The sequence below is a fragment of the Epargyreus clarus genome, unplaced genomic scaffold, assembly GCF_041222505.1.
Source record: "Epargyreus clarus isolate Ecla_fem2 unplaced genomic scaffold, WU_Ecla_fem_2.2 ptg000021l, whole genome shotgun sequence".
Classification (NCBI taxonomy): Eukaryota; Metazoa; Arthropoda; class Insecta; order Lepidoptera; family Hesperiidae; genus Epargyreus; species Epargyreus clarus.
In genome coordinates, this window is record NW_027332228.1 from 7,268,986 (window position 1) to 7,287,618 (window position 18,633).

At 34.2% G+C, this 18,633-nt stretch overlaps 1 protein-coding gene across 6 annotated transcripts in view; it reads left to right on the plus strand.

Annotated features, from left to right (window-relative positions):
- dnc (phosphodiesterase dunce) overlaps positions 1-18,633 on the plus strand; it is a 458,672-nt gene that overhangs the window by 212,634 nt on the left and 227,405 nt on the right. Inside the window, exon 1 of one of the 6 annotated variants that reach the window (XM_073084961.1) lies at positions 9,342-9,604. The exons of 4 other annotated variants lie outside the window; for them this stretch is intronic. The gene's annotated coding sequence lies outside the window, so the exon portion shown is untranslated. Of the gene's footprint in view, positions 1-9,341; positions 9,605-18,633 lie in introns of those variants that run through there. One more of the 6 variants, XM_073084960.1, reaches the window with a different exon arrangement.

Sequence of the window (18,633 nt, forward strand, 5' to 3'; positions counted from 1 at the left end):
GTTCTGAATATTAGCACAACAATGCGAGCCCGTAAATGTTCTACCTAACGTTGCCATTGTGCCATCGTCGCTGTCTCCGAACGTTTTTGCTATCCATTACGCTAATCGACGTTTTTCCTGGAAGGAACACTACATTCCCTGCTTTTGTTGCGGTCTCGTGAACTAGCACTACGTTAGTGGAGTTACACTATTTTGGAGCTCTGGGAAAACAGATAAAAGTGTATTTTAGCAGGGAACGAAAATCGCGTGCACATACGTATCTTCAATGACATTTTATACTAGGTTATATATATTTATAGGTTATATCTATGCGTATCTTGTAATTTATTTTCATTGGAATCAGCGCCATCTAGTTTTGAAACTAATAATATGTGGCAGCTAAACGGATATTATTAAACGAATTATATAGATTTAATTTACGTTTTTACTGATCTTAAAATATCTTACATATATTTCGCAAGCCCATGTAAGGTAATACATCTTTTTAATAATGAAAGCAATATTAGAACCGAAACATTTATAAAAATATCTTTAAATAATTTTATTATCTTAGCTCAATGTTTACTTTATAATTATTATTGCACTGACTGTATTTGAATGCATGGTTGGTACATATAAAGGATGCTAATTAGCATGAAAAATCGATAAAAGGGGTATATGTATATACATCTACTCATATTATTGTTTACATGATACGATGTATACATTTATAATCCCAAGAATAAGTCGAAGGTCTGACAAGGTCTTATTATCATTGTAAACATATTTGCATCGCATCTACTTTTAATATCCGGGCATGGATTCATCAATATTACTTTTCTCGAAAAAAAAAGAGAAGACACGGGTTTCCAGTAGGCCTTGAAGTAAATCCCAAGTCAAATAATATAACTACAATTTATGTATAAGGAGCAACCTTCGTCAATAACTACAAACTCGATGTTACGTAATACATTTCTTACTTGTTTAGTAACTGACAGCTTAATAAAAGCCAATTTTCTTAAACGGAAGCTCAACTTAAACAAAGGAAGTTAGTACGAAGAGTAAGTAATTTATTGCGACTTTAACCTCCCATCTTAAACCATCATTAATCACCGATTCCACAGTGAACAAAAGCCGGTAAAAGTTCCTAACGATAAGCAAGCCATGATAAATTACTTTATCTCTCATCGACGGTAACAGTTAAAGTTGACAGTTGACAGGAAATAGATCAATCTGTGGAAAAGGAAATAGCTGTTCGATTCCAATTGCTGCTTTCATCCTCGAATTTCAACTGTGTACGACTATAGTGAAATTGGGCATCTCACATGAAAAATTTGCAATTCGTAGTGTTCAACTTCAGTTCTCAGTCTTTGTCACTTCAATATAATTGTAATAATCGATACGTCTAATATGCTTCTTCTCCATAAAGAAACACTTTGTGAAGTGGTGGTAGATGTAATGACATTAAAAAGTGCTCTGTAAAGAACCTATTTTGAATAAAGAAATTTGATTTGATTTGATTTGATCTATCATTTTAAATTCCCCAATTTAAGTTTTGATTTTTTTTGTCGTAATATTACTTAATTTATAAAAATACAAATTTAAACAAAAAACAATTTAACACTATTTAAAAAAAATAAAACTAATACTTCCCCAATTTTGTATTTCCTCTATTTTATAATTTCATTAAGTATAAAATACAAGTACTATTGTATTTTATTATCTTACTTCTTACTAATACCATCATGAGAATGGATGAATCGTTACTGTTTGACGCAAAAAATATTGTTCGAATTTGGATGAAAATTCGCAAACAGATAGTTTATGATCTGGATTAATATAGGATAGGCCGAGGTGGACAGAGCAAGCAAAAGCTATTATTATTTATGCGTGCCAAAACAATGTACGACTAAAAACTTTACATTATTATCTCAGATTTTTGGGGCAATTTTGTAGTTCGGATAAAACCCTAATTTAATACAAAAAATACTGTAAATTGGCCAAAAAAATTTTTCACAATTTTTTCATTGACGATATCGTACCCAACACCAGGTATTTCTAAACCTATGCATTTGATTTACGTCAGCTTACAATATAAATCGTAAGGTTTTACCCCAGCTCCGATGTTACCCCAACCAACCTTATTTTACATCGCAACTGAGACAAATTCCATCCAATTTATTTGTCGCCCATCTGTTTGTAAATCTCAGTTCCCAATTTGTTGTATTCGCCTACCAATTTTGATATTGCCAACTATATATTGGTGTCACTTTATACACATGAGATTGATCACGGGTTTGTGAGTTAGAGAGTACCTGTATCTACATAACTTAATTATTAAATTGGTGCCATAATACATACAATATTATCTTAATAACTTTATTTCATAATTAACTTAAAACACATACAAGTTTTAGAATGAAGTTTCTTATTGCTGGCTATTCCAATTTAACATACTATTAATATACTAGAGATAAAGTTCACTTTAATCATATTACATATATTAAATAAATACCAATTTCTTCAACCATATAATTTTCGAAAAATCCATAACTATCAATGAAGATTTCTTGTGTTATTGGATAATAATTTGACAATTCGTTGTGTACAATCAACTCCAAAAGTAGATGAACATGCTAAGATTTCAAAAATATGTCGTAAAGTTTCAAAAGTAGGTGAATACTACAGTGTCAAAAGTAGCTGAATAATGACATATCATATAGTGACGTTCGATATTTTTGTGCATTTCAGTGTTCAGCTACTTTTACCGCGTTAGTGTTCATCTAAATTTAACGCTTTATGATGTTAATCTAATTATGATGCTACGGGTGTTCAGCAATTTATGAACGTTAGGGTGTATAGGTACTTTTGAAACCTGTTCATCTACTTTTGAAGCTAACTGTACATTGAATGCTTCTATTTCTCTTCTTATTCCTTATTTTATGTGCTACACTACTGCAAGTAATCCCAGCGTTCAAATTTACCAAACCTAATATTCTTGTTCGTACAACGAGGTTCCTCCATTTACATATTCTCATCGCTACAATTTGTGCGAATCTACATGACTGTAGATAAAGAAATGTTGCTGGGAGCACGGATGATATCAGGAATTAAATTCTTATATTTAAAGTCTCTATTCTTTTGTAATAACATGTTCAATTAGATAATTTGAATATTATTCTAAAATTTCTTTGATAAAGAAGTGTGCATTTAAATATTTAGGTATAGTAAATGTAACTCTACTTTTGATAATAAAAATTATTTCTAAAATAAATTAATGTTATGATTATTTCTTTAGTAATTAAAATCACTCCTGACTTTTATTATTTTTAAACAAGCTGTGATTACGGTTTATATTTTGAAAAAATAACTCTTACAATCCAATATGATACTCGTAAGATATTATAAAAATTTTCACATACATTTATTTAAAGCCAATTTGACCAATTCGTTGTGATTGAGAAATTCAAATAGAAGTGGTCAGCAGATGATAATGGCCCATATACGATAATGGTCGTAAGAAGATAATGTCCCGTAGAAGTATAATATTCGCTGTTATCATTAGATGAATTGTCGTTAAGCTTTAACTTTAACAAGTTAAGCTCGGCCATCTGCTGGCATGAAATATACTGACATTGGATCCACGTATAACTTTTGCTCTAAACACTGAAGTTATATAGTTTTCACAGACCCCACAAAACATAAGATTCTTTAAAATTTAGAATTTCGGTTAAATTGTAAGGGCAATTCATCATTTTCTTCAAAATGGCGGTGGTGATACTTCAAAGAAATGATACGAACATCTTATCTGTATAAAACTTTCTGAAAATTTAAAGAGTATGCGTAAAATATTACAAATGTTAAATTTTCTCTACCAAGGATGCAAAAAAGCTTTCCACCAAAGCCAGCTGTGCATTGGCCACTTCTCTCGTGGTGCAAATGTCCACAGGCGACGGTGACTATTTGTCATGAGGTAGCCCATCTGTCTCATATTAAGTTTAAACTATAAAAATAAAAAAAAGCTGTAGAATCTATTAAGATAGGAAATTTATTTTTGTCATTACTTAGTTATCAACGCTTCGTATATTAGTCTGTAGGTAAGTACTAACAGGTCTGCACGTAGAAAATAGCTCCAATCTGTTAGCCGATGTCAAAGCGGACTAGTATTGATTGCATTAGGCTAGCAGTTGAGTGGTCTAGGGCATGTAGAACACTAGTTTAGTTTCGCTTTGACTGTTACAACTATGTTGACCGTGCGAGTAATTTGATTAGCTTTCATTTCCTTAGCTGTATAGGTTTATGGGCTTACTAACTTGTGCTAAATTACAATGATTTAGTTAGTATTTTAGCTAGTGTTTACCTAACATGGATATTTCAAAATTTGTTGTTGCTAACACTAAAGTTTGTCTATGGTCTAGATACCAAAAATAGAAAATCGGTTGATAAAGTAAAAGGTAATATACGGTTTTTGGCCTATTTATCTTTATAAGTTATATATAACAAAAAATCGAAAATTATGTCAATTCTTTGTATAGTAATTATTTGAGCCTTAAAAATGCAATTATTATGAAATACAGACCAACCGCATAAAGTTATTTGTTTTCGAAAAAAAAAATAAGTATGAAAATAAAGAAGAAACAATTATGTAAAGACCTTTAGCCCTGACTATTAGCCCGTCAATCGTCGAATTCTTAGTAACAAAATTAGCTTGTATCGTAACATTAGACGTTACCTTCAGAACGTTCTTGGTCTATAATAGTAGAGATGAAAACAGACCAGCATTCATGTCATTCTGCTGTCTTCTATTTATTATCTACAAACAGCGCAATTAGTTAATTATTTCGAGCTACGATTATTTGTATAATTTATTACCATTGCCGTTGGCGTTATACATAATGATGTCTAATTCTGATGGAAACAAATCATCAATCTATATAGCAGCGGTCGGCAACCTTTTTGCGAGCAAGGGCCATAGTACCTATATTATGAGGTAATGTCGGGCCGCATTCGGAAGTACGTTTGAAAAGAAGGCGAAAATAGAAAAGATAGTCAAGTACAACCAAAAAGAGTCTCCGAAATTTGACGGGGAAGAAAAAACTGTCGTAGAATAAAGCGTCTCTATAATTTCAAGTATAGTGAACACTGAACATGGAACAATATAAACTTTTTTTTGTTTCTTGATAGTGAACAGCAAATTATGTCTAGGAAGGTCCTCGGGCCGCAGAAATAGGGTCGCTGCCACTTGCGACCCGATAGTAATTAAGAAAACTTCATTTGTATGCACTAACCGGAACTTTGAAGGTTTCCCCCATAAACAAAAAAGTTAGGTTAAGAGTACCAATGTTTATTGTAATAGGTGTTAAACTGAAAAAAATATATATTGGTTAAATAATCGTTAATTACATGCTTTTCTCGTCAAACTATGACACAATAACGGTACATTGGTTTTCTAAGGCAAAAATTGCTGACACACCGTTGTTGCGACGGTTTACGAAGCTCTACCATCTCTTAATGAAGGGAAAATTGTTTTGTTCCTTATAAAACGATCAGAGTAATAACCTTTACACTTGCTTTGAACACGAGCCTGTAAGTAAAGGACAGGTTGAATAATTTATCTTCTACTTAATGAGGTGTAAGTACACATCCCTTTTGTGCCCTTCTACATCGTTGCTATTTTATCCGCCTCCATAATTTCGCCTACTAAACGATAAGTTACAAAATTATTATAATCAATTTTAAAATTAGAAATTAATCGGCTATTAAATCGACGGTTATGAAAAATATCTTTTGACTTTTTATAACACTAACGTTATTTGTTGTAACGTATATGACGTATGGTGTAACATTAACTATACATTATTGTAGTATTAATATACTATACTTAGTATACCTATTTATATATTTTGGTCTATTTGTTACGAATCTATTCATACAAGTACTGCCTAATAATGTTTTTTCAAGGACTACTTTATGGAAGTTTTAAAAAGTAACCTTTACCTGACCCTATGATGTTTACCTGATTATATAATACTAGCTGATCCGGCAAACTTTGTACCGCCTCCAAATCCATTGATCAAATGCATTTCATATAAAATATAGCCTATGTTACTCGTGGATAATGTAGCTTTCGAATGGTGAAAGAATTTTTAAAATCGTCCTAAAGTTTTTGAGCCTATTCATTACAATCAAACAAAGTTTTCCTCTTTATAATATTAGTATAGATTTATTTTGACTCTATGCAATCCCTAATTTGAAAATAGCTTGGCAATAACCATAAAAAGGGAAGCGAAGGCGACCGTAACCATAAATTAGCACATTTATTTCTGAAACAATTTGTCAAAATATGAAATGCTGTTGACACTCGCTAATCTCGTTGAGTTCTCGTTAAGAGTAGCTTGGGAACTGATGCGAATTCTTGGCAAATGTTTCCAGTAGGATTGCGAAGCATTCTTGACATAGTTATATCCAAACTACCTACTACAAAAATATGATTCGTGTTATCATTATAATATCATATCCGTCTTCAATTAAAGAAAGTACTTTTTTCCCTCTAATCTACCAATTTGTATTTGGCCAGCGCTGGACTTTAGCCTAAATCCTTATCATTCTAAGAGACCCGTACCCAGCAATGAGACAATAGGTTGACGACGACTTTTTCACTCTATTAAATTTACACACTAAGTTGTGCGCACTAAATGCTAATAAAATATTATTATTTATAATTCCAGGTATGAAATAAATGATCGTGACATGAGAAACTGTCCGGATGAGGTTTAGGACAGCGCGACATATTTGAAACTCTGCCACTGGCTATTCTCGTCCCCCGCCGCGCGTAAACAGTCTCACGTAGTTATTATTACTTATTAAAATATCTCCAATATCGAGGAGATCATATATGACGTTGTACAATGTGAAGATAAGGTATGTGCCTCTAGAAGTAGCACACGAGAATGCATTGTTTACCATATGTTATCGAATGTTTTCAAGCTAAAACATATAGTCTAAATTATTCTCCACTATAAACATGCTCCGATTTATTTTTCTGTAAAATAGCAAAAAAAGGTTATAAAAGAAAATTCGCTTCCAAATTTTGATCTATTATAGTTAATAACTTTGTTAATTTTGGTTCTACAACAAAAAGTTTTAAACAAAACTTGTAGATAATTTAATTTGAGACGGTAATTGTTATTACAATTTTTTTGTGCGATGTATAGTTTGATTGATAGAGGATAAAAAAGATTTTCACCCCTTTTTCAATATGGCGTCCGAAAAACAAGAGCTGCGATCCCATAAACTTGGTTTTAGCTTCATACTAACCCCTCCTTGACATTAAAAAAGTAAAATTGCGTCCTCTGACTTTTGTACGCTAAGAGCCAAAAGAATTAACATTATAATGGATTATTAAAATTTTGCCTCTTAAACCCCTCGAACACGAAAAATGCTTTTTCATTCCATGACCGAATTAAAGTGAACTGTCAACTGAAAGTGACCCACCTGTATTCAATTACATTAACAATTCTATAGAATATACCAACCTTGCATGGCAAGATCCTATTAGTAAATGTACTTAGTATAAACACGACAGTAAAAGATTAAAGTGCAAAGGATATTCCAATAGCGCCATAAAATACCTATTTATTGGATAAGCAGACCGCCTGTTTAGTTTAAGTATTTCATATTTTTGAAATATTTTGTCATTTTCGCAAAGTCTTTCAATTTCATCCTATTGAGAATTTCTATAAAAAATCAACTGGTTGCATTCTATCAAAAAAATGATAGATTTTCTTTACTATTTATTATAACCATATGGTTTATAGGTTCTAAGTTGTGTCTTTTGTATAACCGTTTAGATGAAAAAATCTAGCTTAAGCTTAAATATACTAACAAACTTCACATCGATTAACGATTCAGGTATGTTTTATTGTTCTCGTAAAATTTTACTTTGTGGCTTTAGTACGATGCCCTTTGATTAGCACTGCAGTAAATAGGTACTTACGACTCCTTTATTGTAATACCATGTATAATCTTTTAGATTAATCTGCATTTTGTCTTCAATAAAGTATATTGAAAATACGAATTTCCACATGATCTGTTACACCAAAAACATATTTATATTTCTAGCTACTTGTAACTTTTCTATTTAATTTAATAACTGTAACAGATGGGCTCATCGTACCAATTCTTCATAGTCAAAAGTATTTTCTAAAACACAGTGTTAACTTAGGATATACTTTGTCATAATAATTTAGTGTTAAGGGAGACATCTTATCCGAGGCGTTCCAACATTTTCTTCAGGGGTAGCAATGTATCTGTTGCTTCAGGTAGAACTCTTATCTTATCTGGGGTTGTTTACAGATATCCATGCGGCAGTAGCCACATACGGTCAAATGGACTGCATGTTCGTTATTATACCCGTAATTATACGATTGCATATTTGCTAGACTAGGGGTGGATTTCTAATCGTAATGACTATAGTCTACAAAGCTGGTTACTTGCAGCTCCATGTATGTACACGTACTTTGAAGAATATTAGGATGATCTGTCAGTAAAGTTTCTTTTACATTCATATCTAATACATTCTGAAAAATTAGGCGTACGTGCCTAGAGTTTAAACTCGGACCTCAAGCGAAATGTATACGACTAAGCTAGTCTGTCTCGCAAAATAAGTTGCACAGTTAATCTCCATTTGAACGGATACATACATGATCATTTAACTTAATTTTAATTACAAAGGCACTAAATTGGGCCGTGCTGGTGGGAGTGAGTTAAATATATTTAACGTTGTTCAATCAAATAAAATAAATTGTTTACTTTACTCGAGTATTTTTTTTCCGAAATAACAAAATGAAATCGTCATATTTAAAAATTAAGAAAACATATTCGTATTTGTTTACATGGTTGTACTGAAATATCCAGCAACAACGCTTCCACCTAATTAAAGGTATGTTTCTTTGGTTTAAAAGAAGAGGCCAAAGAATAATTTGTTTCTGTTTTTACGAAATCGTCTCACAATATTATAATGACAAAACAAATAAGAATCTTTCCCAATGACAGATTAGCGCCGGCCTCTTTGTTGTTCTTAGACGAGGTTTATTTTAAAATTGCCGATTTATTTAAAACTGGACCTAAATCTGAAAATGTCGCTCACGTGTGACGCTCCTTTCCGATTTCCCGTCTTTGTTTTTTCAGCGTGATTTATTCCACTTAGTCATTCACGTGTGTCAGCAGACAGTGAGTTATCATCGTCAATATTTTTTTGAAATTTACGGTATATTTCAAAGAGCGCTACCTGTCGTCGCCGACCGTCTCCGCAGCGTGGCGCTAGAGGCGACAGATAACTCGCCAAGACGCGCGCGCAGTTCACATCACGCTCCGACCAATATAAACGTTGATTGAAATTAAAAGATACCGAGAAAGTATGCTCACATATTCGATGTACATAAATATAGAGGGTATTACACGAGAAATGTGATGCGTAGTCGTCGCGGTCGAAGCTTTGAAAGTTTCAAGTGTTTCGTTGAGTGATGTGAAAAGTACAGACAGAGATTAAAACGTGTTTGTGTCAGTGCGTAAATAAATGTTTCTTTGTGTTGTTTGTGCATGTTAAGTAAAATAGCAAAATAATGTATGTATTCTTTCCATTTCGTTAAAATGTTTTCATGGCCATTATTATAGCCACTGTCCTACATAGGTAAATAGATAGTGACTTTAATTAATCAAATCGAATACATAGTACATACGTAGTGGAAGCCGAGTAATCTATGGGGAATGTAAACACTACACTAATCAATAAACCAAATACTAATTTGTCAGCGCACGCAGCTATTAATTACGACGTCATTATTCAATCAATTAGCATAATTGTCATTTAAGCACTGCTTTTAGTACAAAATATAAAACACTTTGTACACCATTTTAATTAGAAAAAGCTTTTATATATAGTAGTATTGATATTCTTCGTTCAAAATCAACACTTCTTTGTTTTTCTAGAGACCCATAAAACATTTTATAGGATAATAAAAACAAAGTTGACAGTTTATAGGCTGTATAAAGGTTGTGTGAGTGCATTTCCCATAAAATGTTCTTGGTTTGTGGTTACGTTTAGATAAATGGGGGAAATTCTTCTAAAACTTCGGTCATAAATTTTATCTGGAGGCACGGCAGTGCCTCCGCCAAGTCGAGCCAAAAGAAGCGGCACGGCCGTACCATACTTTTCCCGAAGCGATTCGGCCCATTTTTGACCCCCTGTAACTTCGTTGCATATGAAGCTAGAAGCCTGAATTTTCAGGAGCCAAGCAAGCATTGTATAGACACGGTACATTTCGAATTTCATTCAATTTGAACCAGTAGTTTAAGAATTACAAGTAGTTAAAGTTCGTAATTTTGTCACTCACTCACTGACTGACTGACCGATCATCAAAAGTTTAAGGCACTTCCAGCAGACATAGAAGGTTGAAATTGAGAATACAATTAGTGTTTAGTATATAACTCATAGAAAAACTAAAATATTTTGCAATTTCTGTCCAGTTATCTAGATACACCAACTACATTAAATAACTTTGTATCCTATATAAGTTATATAGGATTACAAAGTTACATTTGCAGTTAATGAATCTGTGTTTCTGTCCGCGAAATGTACGAGTAGTAGGGGAGCCCATTATGTTAAATGGGTAGAAACTCGAGCGTCAATAGGACGTATACGATTGTGTAGATTACACGTTAGAGTGAAGAAAAGGTTGTGTGATATTTTTCGATTTACCGTGGGAATAGTTTCTAGATGATTCGAAAAATGTAAAAAGCAGAGTCAGACATACTCAAGGCGCGGCAGGTTAGTGATAGAGTATATATCTCTGATGCCGGAAATATGTTTATTTGCTGGTTTGCATAGGGGGACAGCCATACGAGAGGTAAAAATGGAAAAAAAAGTAACCAGCACATTAGATTTTCAAAGGGCATATGAAGTTACCCCAGATGAGTCCCCCATTCGAAATACTGACGATTCGATTCGAAAGACTGTAACTCTTCGAAAATGGGAAAAAAAAGTTATCTTGACACACTCGAGGGCGTAATATTATTATACAGGAAATTCCAGCTGATGTTTTACTTATCATAACCCTTCATGTGACGATTTAGTGGAGGGGTTTTTTATACTGACGATTTGAAAAAAAAAATAGAATGAGAATATATAAAGAATAATGTATTTTCCATAAAATTTGCCTTTTCCTTTAGTTTGTTGTACACTATTACTTTCCAGGGATCCATGCTAATAAATGGCGCTATCAGATAGTGCATATTTTCTAGCATTATTTCCTTTGTATTAAAAAAAATACCGCACTCGAGTATGTCCAGGTATAGATTTTTTGCAACCTTATTACTCCCTAACGCCGCCCTCAAACCATCAGATTATAAATTTATTGTTTTCAGCATGTAATTAAGCTACTATAGATAATACGATTTTTTATTAATAGTCTGATGGACTTCCCTGGTTGAACCCCCCAAATGGATAGTTTAAGATACTCTATAGGATGTAAGGTATCTCCCATATCTTAATCTGCCGCGTTCGAGTCACTCTCGAAATCCCGTCTTGGGCTCCCCTACTATTATAGGCGACGTCAATTGTTTTTATCCTCGAGACAAAAGACGTTTTCAATTCCAACTTCAATTTAAATTCAATTCAAATAATGGGTGAAGTGCGAATCGAACTCGTACACTGAGGGTTCCGTACCACAAAAATATCTGTTTATTTTATTTTTATTTATACTAATTGATGTTATAGCAGCCATATAATGCATTGTGAACATTTCAAATGAAAAACGCTAAAAAATAGCAGGTCCTTATATGTTTGTCTCTGTAGTTCCTGGACTAAAAAAGGGTTACGATATCCCGTGCCTGTCGTAAGAAGCAACTACAAGGGGGCTTCCGGAGTTGGGAGTGGCAAGAGGGAGCTCGAACCGTCCAATAAGTGTCCCCGGGAAGGACGGCGGTATGTGTAGTCGCATACCGTCGTGAACACCGGATAGTTTAGGAGGAGCGAAAACTGTTCTCCCAGGGCAGAGCTCGATCGGGGCATCGCGCTTAAAGGACTTCTGTTACGTTCAGTCGGAGATCCCGGAGTTCTCCAACAAACGTTGAGGACGGCCACCGGAGGATTTTAGTGCGGCTAAAGTCCCACATAACCCGGCGTCACTCCCACGTCGTCGAGTACCTTTTGAAGATTTCCTCCTCATAAAGAAAAAGAAGGCCCTTGTATGGCAACTCTCCTTTATTTGAAAGTTTTTCTTTTTATTTTTAGTACTTATTGTTAAAGCGGCCACCATTATACATATTCCGTAAAATTTTTAAATTTCTATCTATTAAGGTTCCAGAAATAGAGCTCTATGTCAGACAGACAAACGGACAGTTTAGAAATAGGGTTCCGTTTTTACCCTTTGGGTATGGAACCCTAAAAAGTTATATAATATCAAAAACATTCCGAATTTCTGACAAATGTCATGAGAAAAAAACTAGATGTTACGGCTAATGTGCCTAAATCAGTTAAAACGCAGATAGCTTGCCCACTACCTAAAGTACAAAACGAAGATTGTATCAATTTTCACCCCTTGACGTCGACCCGTGCATGCCATGATGCGTCGTCGTGTCATGAATTTACGACAAACATTGTATATTTTCACGAAACAATATCGCTTTGCGGCACGATGTCGCTATGTGTCACGATACGTTGTCGTGTCGTAAAAAGGTATGTGTTTTAGCCCTAAGAACAAGTCTGAAAAGATGTTTCGAATTTTAACTACATAGTTAATCTGCATATTTTCTAGCTAATCTTAAGCCTAGTTAATGTGTATGCTAACGTATTCTACAATCTAACGGTAACATACACAAAATACAATAACTGTCGTGAGGTTAAGCAACTGTCACCGCATTATAAAATAATAATAAGTTTGTTTCCAAGGAAACAAGTGTTTAGGCAAATTTCGGCCTTATTGAGCATAAATAAATGTCTATGAAAATAATTTTTATATGTAAGCACATAAAAAATTACAATGTTCACAATAGAAAATCCCTAATAACTTCTAAACGGATTACCCTAATTACACAATTCCTTTTGCCCTATCCGTTTTAGACATAAACCTACCAAATGGCATTAAAGACAAACCAATATATATACGAACAAAAAATCATGTTTTCAACTTACGTAATATTAGGTACGTAACATTTCAACGCAATATTACAAAAATTTAGTTAAGTTCGTTTCAAATGATTCGAAATAGGAAACTACTATATAAATCGAGCTTAGATATCCACTTTATAACATATTCTTGCCATGATCACCAAAAATATCAGCTCCTAGTAGCTTGATAATTGATAGCTATAAAAAAACGAAAATCCACAGTTTAACGTTGAATTTAAACAACCGTCCATTGCACAATTAGGGTATTTTTTTTTGCTCCATTGCTTGTACAAAACAGTTACAAACGCGTGTCAGAAATGAACTGACAGTCGCGCACGTATGCGCTCGAGTCCCCCCGAGATAACGAGTCGGTAAGTGGTGTCTACGTGTGCGTTACTCCAGCCCACTTTGTATGAAGATTGACTTCTGTTAGTTTTTATTTTGTGGTAGTACCTACCCGGAAAAAACGTGGAAATTATTATAAGAAACCTTTTTAATATAAATAATTTTAAGTATGAATTTGTTAGCGGTGAGTAAACTTACTGAAAAAGGATTTACTGTTAATTTCTTGAAAAACGGTTGCACTATTAGTAACTCTATAGATATTATCATCGCAACTGGCCACAACGTAAATGGTATATATACAATTTGTCAAATCACCGATATGTAATTTGACAATGTCAAATAAATATTGGCATAGAAGACTAGCCCATATTAATCCGGAATATATGCGAATTTTAAAGAATATTATGACTGGTCTTGATAATGTGAACATTACCGACGGATATGACGACTAGTGAGAAACCATTTCCAAACCTCTGAACGCGAACGAACGACATACTGGAGATCGTACATACAGATTTATGTAGTCCCATGGAAGCTAGTTCACTCAACGGTTCAAGGTACATGTTATTATTTATCGACTATTATTCTCGAATGACACGATGAATGTTTATTTTCTAAAACATAAGAGTGAGTCTTTAAGAAATGTCAAAAATATAAAGTGTTGAAAAGGGAACTAGCAAGTCGAACAAATGTATGAGATCAGATGGTGGGACGATATTTTGTAATAGAGCTTTCAATATTTTCTTATCAACAAATGGAATTCTACATTAGAAGGCGATACTATATACCCCTAAACAAATTGTTGTGGTTGAAACAGCTAACAGAACTATTATTGTATATGCGAGAAGTCTAAAACGAATGTTATCATTATTAAATAAATATTTCATTTCATTTCAGAAGTCAGAAGTCTATTATAAATTGAAGCTAATTTGAGCAAGGGCAGTAAATACTGTGGTTTATATCAAAAACCGGAGTCCGACGAAGTCAGTGAAAGATTACCAATGATTTTTGTCGGATATTCAGAAGAAAGTAAGGGATGTCGATTATTTAATACGAAGACACGTTAAATCCCAATAAATAAATAAATAAATCACAATCAGTAGAGATGTTTTTAGAAGATGTTTTTCCTGAGGATAACGGGCATAATTTCAGTTGTCAAAATAGTAACTTTTTTAGATTTAATTTATTGTCATGTTCGAATGAAAGTGATGATGAATGGCAAGATTATTTACATAACTACAAAGACTACCTAAACAATTTAATTGCCTTTAAAAAAATCTGTTGTTGAGATTCAACTAGTGGAAGGTACCGGAAAGGAAAAGAGTAGAAATATCTACAAAAAGGAATGAGATGCTATCAAAAACAATGCTTGTAAAAAGATCCAAGTCTCGCCATTCAATTCTTCTACCGTAAAAAGTCTTGAGATCTATGTAATACCAAGCCGGTAATGTATGCAGTCCCTACTTAAGGGACCTTCTGTCTTAAGGTATTATCTCACTATCTAACCTAACAACATCTCATGGGACCATACCAATATTAAAAATATTTTATGTTCTAAATAAATTGACGTGGCAATCGTACTAATGTTACCTGTGTGATGCGATATGATAAGATGAAAACACAATGTGACTTGCAGTACGATTGCCACGTTAATTTATTTAGAACATAAAATATTTTTAATATTGGTATGGTCCCATGAGATGTTGTTAGGTTAGATAGTGAGATAATACCTTAAGACAGAAGGTCCCTTAAGTAGGGACTGCATACATTACCGGCTTGGTATTACATAGATCTCAAGACTTTTTACGGTAGAAGAATTGAATGGCGAGACTTGGATCTTTTTACAAGCATTGTTTTTGATAGCATAGATTATTATTAGAACAATGTCAATATTCCTTTTAATGATCCGATTACGGTGCTATTATGGTAAACACTAATATTAATAGGTATTTACGGTAGGGAATAGGCAAATGATATTTTAGACAAGTGATATTTTATTAAGTAAGGATTAAAACTACTTCGCAACCCGCTACCACTATGTATGATGGTATATAATCGAGTAACGGTATTGATATTTTTGTAGACCTAGGTTAATTCACTATCTAATCAGGTTACCTATATTGTAACCATAAGTCAAAATAAAAAAAGATCTGATTATTAAAATAATATTTCAAATATAGTATTGGCAAACACGATACAAGTTTTGAAGGTGGTAGAACCCTTTGTGGTTCGACTCCGGCGGCACCACCGCCACACCTATTTCTGCCTCATAACAGCAGTGTTAGGCGCTGCTGTGTTCCGGTGAAGGGTGTGGTAAGGGAGACATACTTTTCCGAGGCGTTCCAGCTTAGTCCTCAGGGGTAACGGCGCATCTGTGGCCGACCTCAGGTAGGAATATCTAATCCTATCTGGGGTTGATTACAGATGTTCATGGGCGGCAGTAGCCACTTACCATCAGGTGGACTGCATGCTCGTCTGCTACTTCTATATTATAAAAAAAAAGTATACCGGATACGACAAGGTCTTACCTATTCGACATTCACAGATAGAATATCGTTTATATTATTACATTGCTAAGCACAATTTATTGTTATACAATTTATCTCCTAAAGCTAAGCGGATTCGCAAATAAATATTCGCAAGAAGCTTAAGTAGGGCAGTCACATCTTCCAGAAATAAAGACAAATAAGTGGGCGATACCGACTGATATATACGTGACAGATGAATACGAACGCAATACGAATATGCTAAATATGATGGTATGGAATTATATTATGCGGAATAATATTACTTGATGCAAGCACCTAATATTATAAATAAGGAATACTAACATAGTTTTATGACGCTACTATTTTAAGTTCTCAACTGTGGCAACGCCTTTTTGTTCGGCTTCAGATAGAATCACAGTTTTTTTTTATAATATAAGCGTAGCAGACGAGCATGCAGTCCACCTGATAGTAAGTGGCTACTGCCGCCCATGGGCACCTATAATCATCCCCAGATAGGATTAGATATTCCTACCTGAGGTAGGCCACAGATGCGCTGCTACCCTGAGGACTAAGCTAGAACGCCTCGGAAAAGTCTGTCTCCCTAACCACACCCTTCAAACCGGAACACAGCAGCGCCTAACACTGCTGTTATTAGGTAGAAATAGGTGTGGCGGTGGTGCCGCCGGAGTCGAACCACAAAGGGTTCTACCAACCTCAAAATATACCTTGGGTACAAAACAAATACATCTCTGTGGACAGAATCCTGTTACATATGGAGTTGGATACGATTTCGAAGTACGTGATCATAGATAAATGTTATGTTAAATCTCACCAAAACCCCATACAACACTTGTTTAAAATAAGGGCCGAATTCCGATCCAATAACTATACCTTAGTACCAGTCTATTATGTGCATTGAATTAACAGTTCAATTTATTAATAGTTGGCAGAACCCTTTGTGGTTCGACTCCGGCGGCACGACCGCCACACCTATTTCTATGTAATGACAACAGTGTTAAGCGCTGCTGTGTTCTGGTATGAAGGGTGTGGTAAGGGAGACATACTTTTCAGGGGCGTTCCAGCTTAGTCCTCAGGAGTAGCGGCGCATCTGTGGCCGACCTCAGGTGGGAATATCTAATCCTATCTGGGGTTGGCTACAGATGTCCACGGGCGGCAGTAGCCAATTACCATAAGGTGGACTGTATGCTCGTCTGCTACTCCTATATTATATAAAAAAAAAGTTACTATGTTCCATCTTTTTTAACCTTAACTTTGATGTTTCACTTTTTTGGCTTGATATTTTTACTGACCTGTCTGTATGTAGGTATTTATAAAGGTATAAGTACATAAATAAACAGAAGCGAAAATAACGGGTCCGACAATGCTATGTGATTTTAATATACCTACTCGTATTTTTGAGGTAAACTGTCCGGAACAGTCACATAATTAACTTCAAAAGGAGCATAAAAATATTTTACTGGCTAGAAGCTGTAATTGTTTCATGAAAGGGAGATAATATCTGCTTTTATTTGCACTTATTCTAGTATTTACGTTTTCGCACTAGCAATCTATTAGTATCATTTACGTCAATTGACCACGTGTTAGAATAGTTTTGTAAAGTAAATATCTTTTAAAAGCTTTCATACGACTTACGATATTTGAAACTAAGTGAATTAGGTGAATGACGACCCGCGTGGCGTAGCGGTCACCATACTGGTCTGACGCGCAGAGGGTTCGATCCCCGGCCAGACAGATATCTAAATGGGTGTATTTATCTTTGTTTGTGTGTCCCTAGCACCCAGGATACAGGGAATCCTAGTGTGGGGCTGTGAGTGTAAAAAACGTTTAAGCATTTACGTGTAAGTTTAATTTAAATTTAAGTATTTCTTAATTTTCGGAGTGTAATCTCGTGTTTATAATATGGATAATTACTTTCAATCGGTGTAGTTAGATGTATTCGATTCGGAAGTTAATGTTATTTCGTTCGTGAAATTTTGCACACTTCTCTATTCACGGTAATAATAAGATAATCTGTTATTTGTAAACTGAATCTGCAACTACAATTCCCAAGTCACGAGAGCATTCCACGAAAACAGTGAATGATGTACCTATATAATAGATATTTATACTGTATAAGTTTAGTAATTTACTTGTGTCCGATTTGATTGGAGTTACATGTTTTGTTAACGCAATTATATTTTTTTATAAATTTCACGTGTAATATTTTTCGATTTTTAGAAAAGTAATCGTCATCCATTAGTATATTTGTCTTTTGGAATATTTTATGCTTCAATATAAAATATTTTTAGTTTTAGGGTTACAAACAAACGTTACATTACAGTAGATATATAAACTGTTGACTTTCTTCTAGTTTTAGTTACAATAAGAAGCGTGTTGTAGCGTGTTGCACTTTCTGAAGATAAAAGTAAAATAGGACACCACTTTCAGTTTGCGTTATCACGCATTGCCCCTCATGATGTGCACTTTGCATTCATTTGACCTGTATGAAGGGTAGGAATGAATATGTACAAGTAAGAACTTAAGAAGCCCTTTTGAAAAATAGCCTCTCTACTCTCACTAACACTTCTTAGAGTCTTACACTAGGATTCCCTTCGTTGGAGATGCTATGGAGAGATACAAGGACTTGCACTC